Consider the following 12,537-nt stretch of genomic DNA (forward strand, 5'->3'; position numbering starts at 1 on the left):
AGGGGGAAAGGATAGAAAGCAGATTTGAGTGCTCTAGCTTTTGATCCTAGCTAGCACAGAGAGGCTGAGACAGGATGGTTGCTAAGAGATCGAGACCTTCAATGCCAGCCTGGAGCCAGCCTGAACTACAATGTGAGACCCAGTCCAAAGGAAAAAAAAAAAAAAGTAAGAAGTATTGTATTAGTTACTTTCTTTTTGCCTGAGAAACCCACTTAGTGGGAGTACTTATTAGCGTTCATCGTTTCAGATGTTTTGGTTCATGGTCACTAGGTTTCATTGCTTCTGGGTCTCTGGTTGGAACTTATGTACTGGGGCAGTTATTTATCAAAAAAAAAAAAAAAAAAGCATACAGGCTGCAAAGGAAGCTAGAGGAAAGGCCAGGGTAAGACACACCCTCAGCGACCCACTTCTTCCAAATAGGCTTGTTCCACCATTTACAACATCTCCATACCTTCAAAGATTTAATACATCAGTGGCTTAGGTCAGAGGTTCACTATCCATTCACTTCTCCCAACATCAAAGTCCACTAGCTGGCAACCAATCCTTTACCACATGATGAGTCTTTGGGGGACGTTTTAGATTCGGACCCTAGCAAATATCAAGATCTAATCCACATTCCATCCCCCAGAAGTTTTCTGAAGGTCGGATTACACAAACATTTAAGCGAGGCATCATGTGCTAACAGTCATTTAATTTTATTTTTCTCCGTTGTTTTCTAACGATGCTTCCCTAATGGATGGTTTTAATCATTTGCCACGCAAAGAAGCCTAAGCTTAATTCTAGGAGCATTGTGTTAACAGGGAAGGGATAAATCTGCTGTATCCGATGATCAATCCGGACCCAGAATATTACATTTCAGCCTGTCCACAACCAGCAACGACTACAGTGGTTGAGAGCTTTTGGAAATACATTAGCAGACTGAAACGTAATATGCATGAGATTCTTGCAGACAGGAAGAGGTAAATTGCTCTCTTTCTCTCTGCACCTTTCCCCTGGTTAGTGACACTAAGCCCATTCTGTGTTCCTGACACTCTTCCAGGTCTCCCAGGGTGGGGGACAGGGATCATTCCTAACCGAACCAGCTGGCTCCTAGACTAAGGTTGGTAACCTGCACCAGGGATAATCTTGTTTTCAACTCACTGGTGGTCATTTTCAGGAGCCAAGATCCGCCTCCCCGTTCTCATCAGAGTTCTTTGATCCAAAGGACTTTGCCCCCTTCCTTAAGTGACAGATCATCCCGCCACTTTCTGCCGCAGGACTGTGGGGAGAGAGACACCTTCCTATCAAACTCTCCGGAGACCGTCACGGGAGCTGCGCGAGGAGCAGCCCCGGTTGGGGTCGCCTCAGGGACGCGACCCGCAAGCGCGAAGCTGGGGCCGCTGGAGCCGAACAGGGAACGGCGTTTGCCGGGGCCGAGGCGGAAGCCGGATCCTTTGGCGGACCGGACCGCGGGAACCCGGAAACGCCTGGGCCACACCGAAGCGGCCCGGGCGACAGAGCCGGCGGGAGCCGGCGGTGCTGCGGGTCAGCGGGCGCGGCGGAGCCGACGGGCTCGGCAGCCTGGGTCTCCCGGCGTCGCGGAGCCCGGGGCTCCAGTGCGGGCAGCTGGCCGAGCCGCACGGCGGGTGAGCGGAGGGCGCTGGGGGGAGCTGGCGGGACGCCGAAGCAGGGAGGCTTGCGGGCTGGGATGGCGCTGGGCGGTTGAGGCCACCGGGACCGCAGCGGACGGCTACAGCCCTAGTTTATGGGGAGCAGATGAATGGGCGCCTTGTACCTCCGGCCTGGACGTGCCGGAACGTTCTGGGTGGAGGAGGAAAAGGTCCGGAGGGGAGGGGTGTGGCAGGCAGTGTGCCTGCAAGCTTCAGACTGGCGGGCCAAGTGCCTTGGGGGCCAGGCTGGCGGCCGGTCCTTTCGCAGTCATTTCGGGAGCTCCGGCTCAGCCTGTGACCCCGGGCTAGGGACGAGTCTGCTCGGTGAGGAAGGACGGTGTAGTCAAGAAGCTGCAGGGACTTGGAGAGATGGAAAGGGTGACCGTGGTAAGTCTAGACCGAAGGCGATGGGTGTTCATGTGAGGTTCCCATCAGTGTGTGTGGCGAGAGTTTGCAGGGGTTCTAAGTATTGAAGAGTGGGGGAGCTCAGTGAACATTTTATTTAAGCAAACTCAAGTTTCTGCTAGTTCAGATTAATTAAGGGATATTAAACGAAGCAATGGGCATTAACTGTAGCAAGGCACTTATAGAAGCGTGCCCTTTATTATATCCTATTAAATGCAATATTTGAAGATGGCACCTGAGTTGAGTCTTTGTAGACACTTATTTTGGTAGTTACAGGTAATGTTTGGTTGTTTCTCACGTCTTAATTCCGTTACTACTAACTCAAGTTGCTTGCTTTCAAATGAATGACTCCTACGTTTATGCGCCTGACTAACTTCCCTCCCTTTAAATTTTTTCCTACCGCATCTGCCCCTATTTTCTGGCCACTTTCAGGTGCACCATACCAATAGCTTCCAAAACGGAACTTGCTGCTTTAAGTCTTTCTGCCTTGGAACTACGCCTGACCTGATAGCACACGCATGAGCAGGGCCCCCTCTTTTCTCTGTCTCACGGATCTCCTGGTTCTCTTCATCCACCCACACACCCCCACTCCTGCCCCCTCTTCACTGTGTGTGGCTGTGCTGGGCAGTGAACCCCGTGGGAATATTGACGGAGCACTCTGTCACTGAGCTGTAATTTTAGTTCTTTGCAATCGCTTTTTGAAGCTGGAGATTTAATGCCACTCTCTGACAGTTCTCTCAGAAATACTCAGCGACGATTTACTTATTTAGTGGTTCTAGGGATGGAACATAGGTCATACTGAAGGCTAGGTAAGTGCTTAGATACTGTGGAGTATCCCTAACCAAGAATAGATTTTAAATAATTTAGGTAGCCATTAAAAACCCTTCAAAATTTAAACCACTCCACGATACAAGTTAATGTAATCCTTTCATTCTTTTTTAAAAATAGTTTTATTTCTAAGCTAGACATTCTTTTTTAAAACGTAACTTTATCCAACATATTGAAATTTTTAAGACAACCATAGGATTTTTATTATTATTTTTTAAAGATTTATTTATTATTTATTATATGTAATTACACTGTAGCTGTCTTCAGACACTCAGAAGAGGGAGTCAGATCTCGTTACGGATGGTTGTGAGCCACCATGTGGTTGCTGGGATTTGAACTCTGGACCTTCGGAAGAGCAGTCGGGTGCTCTTACCTGCTGAGCCATCTCACCAGCCCAGGATTTTTATTTTTATTTACATATTTTTAATTTTTATTGGATGCTTTATTTATTTACATTTCAAATGTTATCCCTTTTCCCGGTTTCCCCTCTGGAAACTCCCTATCCCATCTCCCCCTCTCCCTGCTTCTGTGAGGGTGCTTCCCCACCCTCCTTCTCACTCCTGTCCCTCACCTTCTGGCATTCCCCTACACTGGGGCATCAAGCCTTTACTGGACCAAGGGCCTCTCCTCCCATTGATGCTGGACAAGACCATCCTCTGCTATATATGCAGCTGAAGCCATGAGTCCCTCCTCTTTGGATGGTGGTTTAGTCCCTGGGAGCTCTGGGGGTTGGGGTCTGGTTGGTTGATATTGTTGTTCTTCCTATGAGGTTGCAAATCCCTCAGTTACTTCAGTCCTTTCTCAAATTCCTCCATTAGGACACGTGCTCAGTCCAGTGGTTGGCTGAGAGCATATGCCTCTGTATTTGTCAGGCTCTGGCAGAGCCTCTCAGCTGTATCAGGCTCCTGTCAGCAAGTACTTCTTGGCATCTACCATAGTGTCTGAGTTTGGTGTCTGTATATGGGATGGAGCCCCAGGTGGGGCAGTCTCTGGATGACCTTTCCTTCAGTCTCTGCTCTACATTTTGTCTTTTGTATTTTGTTCCCCCTTCTAAGGACTGAAGCATCCACAATTTGGTCTTCCTTCTTCTTGAGCTCCATGTGGTCTGTGAATTGTATCTTGGGTATTCTGAGTTTTTGGCTAATATCCACTTATCAGTGAGTGTACATCATGTGTGTTCTTTTATGACTGGGTTACCTTACTCAGAATGATAATTTCAGAATGATAATTTTTAGTTCCATCCATTTGCCTAAGAATTTCATGAACTCATTGTTTTTTTTTTTTTTTAAGATTTATTTATTTATTATATGTAAGTACACTGTAGCTGTCTTCAGACACTCCAGAAGAGGGCGCCAGATCTCGTTACGGATGGTTGTAAGCCACCATGTGGTTGCTGGGATTTGAACTCTGGACCTTCGGAAGAGCAGTCGGGTGCTCTTACCCACTGAGCCATCTCACCAGCCCGAACTCATTGTTTTTAATAGCGAAGTAGTACTCCGTTGTGTAAATGTGCCACATTTTCTGTACCTATTCCTCTGTTGAAGGACATCTACTTTCTTTCCAGCTTCTGGATGTTATAAATAAGGCTGCTATGAACATAGTGGAGCATGTGTCCTTGTTATATGTTGGAGAATTTTCTGGGTATATGCCCAGGAGTGGTATAGCTAGGTACTCAGGTAGTACTATGTACAGTTTTCTGAGGAACCTCCAGACTGATTTCCAAAGTGGTTATACCAGCGTGCAATCCCACCAGTAATGGAGGAGTGTTCCTCTTTCTCTACATCCTTGCCAGCATCTCCTGTCACCTGAGTTTTTATTCTTAGACATTCTGACTTGTGTGAGGTGGAATTTCAGGGTTGTTTTGATTTGCATTTCCCTGATGATTAAGGATTCTGAACATTTTTTCAGGTGCTTCTCAGCCATTCGGTATTCCTCAGTTGATAATTCTTTGTTTAGCTCTGTATTCCATTTTTAATAGGGTTTTTGGTTTTATGAGTCTAACTTGAGTTCTTTGTATATATTGAATATTAGCCCTCTATCGGATGTAGGATTGGTAAAAACATTTTCCCAATCTGTTAGTTGCCATTTTATCCTATTGACAGTGTCCTTTGCCTTACAGTAGGTTTGCAATTTTATGAGGTCCCATTTGTAGACTCTCATTCTTATAGCATAAGTCATTGGTGTTCTGTTCAGGAAATTTCGCCTGTTCCTGTGTATTTGAGGCTTTTACCACTTTCTCTTCTATTAGTTTCAGTGTATCTGGTTTTATGTGGAGGTCCTTGATCCACTTGGACTTGAGCTTTGTACAGGGAGATAAGAATGGATCAATTTGCATTCTTCTACATGTTGGCCACCAGTTGAACCATTTGTTGAAAATTATGTCTTTTTTTTCCACTGGATGGTTTTAGCTTCTTTGTCAAAGATCAAGTGACTATAGATAGGTGTGTGGGTTCATTTCTGGGTCTTCAGTTCTATTCCATTGATCTGCATGCCTGTCTCTGTACCAATACCATGCAGTTTTTATCACTGTTGTTCTTTAATACAGCTTGAGGTCAGGGATGGTGATTAGCCTGAGAAGTTCTTTTATTGTTGAGAATAGTTTTCCATATTCTGGGTGTTTTGTTACTCCAAATGAGTTTGCAAATTGCTCTTTCTAACTCTATGAAGAATTGAGTTGGAATTTTGATGGGGATTGCATTGAATCTGTAGATTGCTTTTTGTAAGATGGCCATTTTTACTATATTAATCCTGGCAATCCATGAGCATGGGAGATCTTTCCATCTTCTGAGATCATCTTCAATTTCTTTCTTCAGAGACTTGAAGTTCTTGTCATACAGATCTTTCACTTGCTTTATTAGAGTCACACCAAGGTATTTTATATAGGGTTTCACATCATAGTCCTCCAGGCTGGCCTGGAACTTAATAAGTAGTCCAGGATAGCCTCTAACTTGTGGCACTTTTCCATTGGATCTTAATTATTTCTGAAGTAGGACAATTATCATTGGTTCCATTTAGATGACTTTTGAAGATGACACAGGTCATGTAATTTTCTCTTTATCCTATCTCACTGAGTTTGGTATGTACTCAAGCAGGTGCCTTTTAAGGAAGTTAATACCCGCTGGGCGTGGTGGCGCACGCCTTGAATCCCAGCACTTGGGAGGCAGAGGCAGGCAGATTTCTGACTTTGAGCCAGCCTGGTCTGCAGAGTGAGTTCCAGGATAGCCAGGGCTATACAGAGAAACCCTGTGTCACCTTCCCCAACCCTCCCCCTAAAGGAAGTTAATATCCCAAATGAATGTGCACAGGCGGTAGACCCAGTGGAAAGAATTTCTCTGTTAAAAGCTGCATTCTATGATTCAGTGATAGAACTAACTAGGATTATGTTTATAATTCAGTTACTAGGTGCTTCTTTTCTTGAAAAAATTTGAGTTCCTATTTGATGTTAAGTAATTTTTTTCCAAAGTTCAGAATAACATGAATAGTTGCTTAATATTAGATTTCAGTTTTAAAAACAGCAAGTGTATGTTAAGGCTATTCGACTTAATTGTCTCCATTAATGAAAGAGTTAACACTGTGATATGTGTGTGTGTGTATTCTTTCTTTTCTTTCTTTTTTTTGTTTTTGTTTTTTGTTGTTGCTGTTGTTGAGACTTGTTGGAAATGGGTATAGGGTTATATCTCCATTAGGACTACAGGCATATTTTCTATGTGTTTTGCCTGCCTGCATGTATGTATACCATGCGCATACATACTGTGCTCTCAGGCCTGAAGAAGGTTCTGGATTCTTAGGAACTGGAGTTACAGATGGTTGTACATACACCACCAATGCTAGGAATTGAACTCTAGTCCTCTTCAAGAGCAACCATTGCTCTTAAACCCCAGCCATCTTTCCAGTCCTGTTAGATAGTTTTAAAATGTGGTGTTGTTGGTATTTAAGGCAGTGACTTTTGAAGCTAGAGCAGTATCAGCTTCTCTAGTTTTTCTGTCCAGAACTGTTCATCATCTACATTGAAGATACAGTCAAATGAAACCAAACTAAACCAACAGCAACAACAGTAGTAACAACAGAAAGATTAAGGTATGGAACTTGTATTAGTCAGGGTTCTCTAGAGTCACAGAACTTATGGATAGTCTCTATATAGTAAAAGAATTTATTGATGACTTACAGTCAGCAGCCCAATTCCCAACAATGGTTCAGTCGCAGCTGTGAATGGAAATCCAAGGATCTAGCAGTTACTCAGTCTCACACAGCAAGCAGCTGAAGGAGCCAACGATAGACTCCCTTCTTCCAATGTCCTTATATTGTCTCCAGAAGAAGGTGTAGCCAGATTAAAGGTGTGTTCCACCACACCCTTAATCCCAGATGAAAGGTGTAGCCCAGATTAAAGGTGTGTTCCACCACACCTTTAATCCCAGATGACCTTGAATTTGGAGATTTAATCTTCTGGAATCCATAGCCACTATGCCTCAAGTTCTCCATACCAAGATCCAGATCAGAAACTTCTATCTCCCAGCCTCCAGATAAGGGTCACTGGTGAGCCTTCCAATTCTGGATTGTAGTTCATTCCAAGTACAGTCAAGTTGACAATCAGGAATAGCCACTACAGAACTGTATCCTAAGTTAAGCAACATTGTAGAAATTAGAGTTAAAGTTGAAGCTTTAGGTTACACCAGATAAAATGCTTAGAAACCACTTCATTTCACAAAGAAAGATTCATATATGACTTTATACTGTTTCACCTCCCCCTTAAAAGTTAGATAAGATACACTTTCAGGACTCAGAGAGCTGGCTCGTGGGTATTTTTATTTTATGTGTATGGGTGTTTTGTATTTACATCTGCACTATTTGTATGCAGAGGCCAGGAAAGGGCAGCAGATCCCCTGGAACTGTAGTTAGTATTATTTTATTTTATTTCATTTTTTAGTATTTTATGTGGCTGAGTGTTTTGCTAGCATGTATGCCTGTGCAGCACAAAGAGGGCATCGGATCCCTTGGAACTAGAGTCACTGACAGACTTGAGTTGTGGGTCTAGTAATTGAACTTGGGTCCCTGCAAGAGCAGCCAGTGTCACTGAGCTCCAGTCTCAGTATCTTAAACTGCAAAGAAGTGATACCTTCTTTTCAAATTAAGTCATATTGAAATGAGAAAGTCTGTATGTAATGATTAGCAAGAAACCTGACACCATAGGTGCTCAAGGTTCTTACTTCGTTTATGAAGTTTTAGTTTTTAGAAAATGTTAAGTGAGGACCAGTTTTGTCCCTTGTCTGTCTTCTGTGTACAGAAAGATTTGTCCAAAGGTATATCACCCTGAACCCTGAAAGCTCTAGAGCCCCTGAGAAAGACTTAATTCACAAAGAGATCATCCTTTCTGGAGGATTTAAATGCTAAGGATTTTAATTTATTGTCAAGCCTTTTGTAACTCCAACAGAGCAAGTGCCTAATCTGACAGGTGCTGCTGGTGAGGCAATACAGGGAAATACAACTCTGAGAAGAAGAAAATTTCTACCATGTTGCCTAACCTAGGACACACCACAGTCACTTATCTTAACCATGGTTTGGTTGGTTGGTTGGTTTGGTTTGCTTCCTTTGAGCTGGTAACTTCTATGTGACTGGTAAACAGTTTTGGGCTAGCAACTAGAGAAACTGATTAACATCGTATCTTCAAATGTCATTGGCCATAATGTGCTCTTACAAAGATAAGCATGTAGGAGGAGGGGTAAGTTGCTAGAAGGCTGCAGGATACTTTAGTGGTAGCACACATACCTAGCACGTAGCAAGTCCCAGAACTACCAGGGGGAGCACTCCTTTCTCTGCGTGTGGATGTACATATCTACCGGACTCAGAGTACTCTCCTCTCTTAGTGAGCTCCTGAGCCTTCCGGGACACTTTTTTTTTTTTAAAGAGAGACAAATATTTGTTCAAAAAATACAAGAAACAATGGATGGTTTGAGTTGGCCTGTAGTTTATGACCGGAAATTTAGCTTAAGGCCAGATTATGAAGGGCTGTGTATCCTCCATTTGGTAAAGGTGTCAGTTGAATTTTACAGACAAGGAAAGAATGTGATTAAATGTATATTTTCTTAAGATACCTGCTGTATGGAGGGTGAGTTAGGGTGTGAAGAGTCTGAGCCTGTTCATATATATCAGCTAGCAGGCAGTGTGATGAAGGACTTGGATAAGCATAATTAATGTAATTTATAGTTTACGGAATTTAAGCACATTCAGAAGTCTAAAACTTCTGAGACTGGAAGATTATCTATGTTGTGGGGGAGGTCATGTATGCCTTTGAATCTATTTTCTTCATCTAAAGTGCATTTTTGTTTTATTGAGGTATATTAATAAATAGAAATTGCATATACAAGGTCTATGTTGTAATGATTTTATGTATATTCGATAGTTTCCTTAATATTGTACATGGTTATCATTTGTATGCCTTGGAGGAGTGCTACTCTTGAGAGTGACTCTTAGTAAATTTCAAAGAAAAGATGTAAGCAGAGAAGTGTGTTTTCTGTCGATTCCAAGGCTTCTCTGTCTGGGAAGACTTTGTTAAATCCCTAGCATGGCAGAAGGGTGTACATATACTGGGTGGGTGGGCAAGAGATCCAGGGACGGGAGTGATCCTCAACCCTGACAACCCTTCAGCTAAACCGCCTTCAGCTGTCTTCTCATCCCTTAGATAGCACAACTAAATTGTGGGCTCTCTCAATGGCACTTTGGTAAAGACTTACTGATTTGGCTGGAAAGAAGGCTTAATGCTTAAGGGCGCTTGCTGATTTTGCAGAGGATTCACTTGGTTGCCACACCCACATAGCAGCTCAAAACTGTCTGTAACTTGAGTTACAGGGGGTTAGAGGGGATCTGACCCTCTTCTGACCTCCACACTTCTGCACTTACATGGTGCATTGGCATACATTCAACTGTACACATAAATAAAATAAAGTAAAATAAAATAAGATTTTACTCAAAACAAAACAACCCTTTCATTGCTGCACCTGAACATCACACCCTGTTTACTGCCTTCTGTCTGGAGATTCTATCTCCCTCACAGTAAGGGGGAACCAGGCACATTTCAGCTGGCGTTGTTAATGCAACCACCGAGCCATCAAGCTGGGAAGTAGATGCTAAGGAGCTCATCCTTGTTTTAGAATTTGTAAACTGTCTCCAAGTGCATCGCCTGGGGAAGTAGGGGACAATTTCAGCTGTAGGACTGACCTTTTACCTGTCTTTTTCCCCCACTTCTTTGAGACAGGGCTTCTCTGTGTAGCCCTGACTACCTGTGAGTCCTGGAACTCACTTTGTAGACCAGGCTGGCCTCAAACTCAGACAGAGCTTCTGCTGGGATTAGTGCATGTGTCACGGCTGTCTGGCAGTTTTTCCTTTTTTTATGTGAAAATAAATACAATTTTATATTACTGCAACAAAGAAGAGAGCTCTGTGTATAGCCTGCCACCTAACGGAAGTTCATCCATTCACTGACTGGCCAAATCCATCTTTGGACTCTGAACTGTGGAAAGCATGTCGCCACTGCATACCAGTCACATTGGTCCTGTAGAGCAGCTCTGTCTCTGGGTCTGGGAATAAAGATGGTATTGAAGGGCACTCCTGGTGGCAGGGCTGTGCTTGAGGCAGAGGCACACAGACCTCTCCACTCTTTTTTGAGTTGGTGTCTCACTATGAAGCTGTAGGAGGCCTGAAATTAGCTACATAGACCTGGCTGGTCTTGAACTTGAGGTAATCCTCCTGTCTCCTATATCTGCTGGGATATAGGTATGCATTTGGCTTATCTTAATATTCTTAATTTATTTTTGTTTTTCTTTCCTCCCTTCCTCCTTCCCTCCCTCTCCCCCTCTCTCTTCCCCTCCCTCCTCCTGTCTTGAAATGTTTGAATATATCTTCCTTGCTGAAGACTAAGGCCCATATAGAAATATATGGTTTAGATTGTTTTGGTTTTTACTGTGTAACCAATGCTAATGACAGTGTTGACCATACTAAGTGTGACTTGCATATCTGATAGCTTATTATACTCTGGACAACTGAGTCTTGTATATATATGTGTGTGTGTGTGTGTGTGTATGTATGTATGTATGTGTGTATGTATAATATATGTATATATATATGTGTGTGTGTGTATACACATATATATATGTTTTTCGAGACAGGGTTTCTCTGTATAGCCATGGCTGTTCTGGAACTCACTTTATAGACCAGGCTGGCCTTGAACTCAGAAATCTGCCTGCCTCTGTCTCCCAAGTGCTGGGATTAAAGACGTGTGCCACCATGCCTGGCTCTTGTATGTACTTTTAATTTCTTATCTCCTTAGTTATGAATTTTTCATAGTGGTCCGTGTTTCTTGCTACTGTTTGGCTTTTATATTATGTTCTGATCTTTGGAGAATGTCTTCAACTCTTGCCATTAGTGGTGGGAAATGACCACAGGAGGGAATGACAGCGCAGCATAGTACAGGGCAGGAAATGGGTGAGAGCTTTTTACTGCTGTGTGACTGCACGAGGCAGGGTAAAGCTTCTCTTGTTAGGGCCATATCATTGTTTTCCCTATCACTAAATACTGAGCAAATCTTACCTGCAAATTGGCATAAAGTAGATTTTATATTTGTATAGCTGAAGAAATATTTGAGCATTTGATTTTGCTTGATTGTAATAATGGAAAGTCTGTAGTCCATGAAAGAACAGTTAAAAATTGACAGAGCTGTAACTTATACCAGTGATGGCATCTTGTTTAAACAGACATGGAACACCTTGAGGAAGTAAGGGCAATGAGAAACAGTGAAAGGTGTTTAACTTGGGATAGACTAGGAACGTGTAGGCACCAAAGTGTTGGCTGACGATGTGGCTAAGTGGAGGAGTTCTTGACTAGAATGTGCAAGGCCTTAGTAAATCACTGGAAATAAGTCTGTGGCCATATGGATTTTCAGACTTGTCTATAAGGGCCTATCTATAAAGATGAATATACATGATTAGTGTATGGTATTTTTTGGTTTTGTTTTGGGCTAGGGTGTCTCTTATGTAGTCCTGGGCATCTTGAAACTTGCTATGTAGAATAAGCTGTCTTTAAACACACAGACATCCTACCACCTCTGGCTCCTGTGTGCTGGGATTAAAGGCATGTGTCATTATGTCTGGCAGTGTATGGTATTTTGAGTATTTCTGAAATTAATACATATGTGTAATTCAACTAACATTTAATCACAGTAATCCTCATTAATTTGGGGGAAGGTGGTCATCAGTAATAATGTACAGGAATGATGTATATGCATTATGGCATGCATGTGTGTATGTGCACATATGTGTGTGTTTGCAATGCTGGGAATTAAACCCACAGCTTATTATTATTTAACACTTGAGATAACAGAATTGCTTGTCAAATCTTTATAAAACAGGATCTTTGGCCGGGCGTGGTGGCGCATGCCTTTAATCCCAGCACTCGGGAGGCAGAGGCAGGCGGATTTCTGAGTTCGAGGCCAGCCTGGTCTACAAAGTGAGCTCCAGGACAGCCAGGGCTACACAGAGAAACCCTGTCTCGAAAAGCAAAAAAAAAAAAAACAGGATCTTTGGATCCTAAAGGAACCACTTTAATGAAAATGAAGGACATAATTACCATATAAATATATTTAAATTGTAGGTTCTGCTATATTTAT

General features: G+C 42.9%; 1 protein-coding gene across 2 annotated transcripts in view; it reads left to right on the forward strand.

Moving 5' to 3' along the window:
- Positions 1–1,144: 1,144 nt before the first annotated feature.
- Slc35a3 (solute carrier family 35 member A3) overlaps positions 1,145–12,537 on the forward strand; it is a 41,487-nt gene continuing 30,094 nt past the window's right edge. Inside the window, exon 1 of one of the 2 annotated variants that reach the window (XM_021158446.3) lies at positions 1,145–1,625. The gene's annotated coding sequence lies outside the window, so the exon portion shown is untranslated. The remainder of the gene's footprint in view (positions 1,626–12,537) is intronic. The other variant, XM_085835558.1, reaches the window with a different exon arrangement.

The sequence above is a fragment of the Mus caroli genome, unplaced genomic scaffold (assembly GCF_978045245.1).
Source record: "Mus caroli unplaced genomic scaffold, Mus_caroli_1 scaffold_3, whole genome shotgun sequence".
In the NCBI taxonomy this organism is placed as follows: Eukaryota; Metazoa; Chordata; class Mammalia; order Rodentia; family Muridae; genus Mus; species Mus caroli.